Source organism: Elephantulus edwardii, unplaced genomic scaffold (assembly GCF_000299155.1).
Source record: "Elephantulus edwardii isolate Elephantulus edwardi_28Jun2011 unplaced genomic scaffold, EleEdw1.0 scaffold00074, whole genome shotgun sequence".
Taxonomy (NCBI): Eukaryota; Metazoa; Chordata; class Mammalia; order Macroscelidea; family Macroscelididae; genus Elephantulus; species Elephantulus edwardii.
In genome coordinates, this window is record NW_006399824.1 from 5,671,050 (window position 1) to 5,672,600 (window position 1,551).

A 1,551-nucleotide genomic window follows, 5' to 3' on the forward strand; every position below is an offset into this window, starting at 1 on the left:
ATAAAAATAATAATAAAAACAAAACAAAACAAAAATTGCACATCAAGCATTTGTGTTCAAGAACCTCAGGCAAATGGGAGAGCTCTCGAGGCCTGGAACCCCTCTCTGTGTTGAACTGCTGTGAGGACTTATAGCCTCTCCTCATGTTAAGTGATGTTGAAGAAAAGAAATAAATCAGACAGCTCAGTTAAAAAGACATAATACTATATTCATCGTAGCAAAGTCGGGACTGACGCACAGCTGACCCTCCAGTGGATTGTCAGAGGCTGTAAATCTCACAGGAGGTGATTGTCCATCTTCCTTCTCCAGAGGAACTGGTGGATTTGAAGTGAAAGGACTTTACTCAACTAAAAAAACTCATCACTGGTTGAGTTGGAACCAGGTCATGGTTGACCCTGGACTGGGTTTCTGAGCCTGTAAATTGTACTTGACGTTGCTGCCCATCAACATCAAATTCCTTGGGTTTGAACTGCCTGAGAGGAGCGGCCATCATTGGTTGGTCTAATGCCCCAGTCTTCAGAAATCCCCTTTCATCTGTGTCAGGTGCCCTGGAGTCCAGAGATGCTGTTTTGTAATCCTCAAGGTGTGTGTGTGGGGGAAATCAAAGTCAAATGGAAAAAGAGAAACAATAAAAGTTTTTTCTCAGGTAGGGCAAGGGAGTTGTCAGAAGTGTTTTATAGATAGTATATGTTTGCTAATGCATATATCTGATGTGTTTTTATCACCTAGATGGAGATATAGTGTTTTTTATCAACCTAAAAGATCCCTGTCCCTTCTCAGTAAAAACCCAACAACAACAACAACACAACAAAACAAAGCAACAAAATCCCAAAAATACTCAATCTCTCTCTATGAGAATCACTATCCTGAGCCTTCAGCGTGGATTAGCTAACTATTCCTGAGGTTTTGAAGTTGAATCAAACAATGCAGACTTTTTGTGTGTGTGGTTTCTTTCACTCAACATAATGGTTTTGAGACTGATATATGTTACTGAGTTGATTTTTTATTGTTGCACAATATGCCATTGGATAGTTTCTCCCTTCTGTTGATAATTCGAGGGGTTTCTAATTCTTTGTGTATTATTTTGTATCTTGCTCCTTTACTCCCTGTTGTTTGTGACATTCATCTATGTTTTTGTGGGTAGCAGTAAAGTGTTCATTTCCATCGCTATTCCATTGAAAGAATGTAATACCATGTTTTTAAACTTAGTTGTTTCGTGTTTATTACCAAAATTACTACTGAAAAAATTTTTGTCTGCCATAGTACATGTGTGTAAACTTTCTCAACATTATGTACTTGATGGCAGCTTTGTGGGATCACAGACTATAGATATCTTCTTCATTCTTAATTGCCACCTAACAGTATTTCAAAGTGGTTATACCAACTTATTCACCTACCACCAGGATATGTCAGCTCATATATCCTCACCAATTCTTAGAATTGTTGTTGTTGTTGTTATGTGCCATTGAGTCATTTGCAATTCATAGTGACCCTGTGTACAACAGCCCTAAATGGTGCTCTATCCTGTGCCAATCTCACTGCCTCTGACAC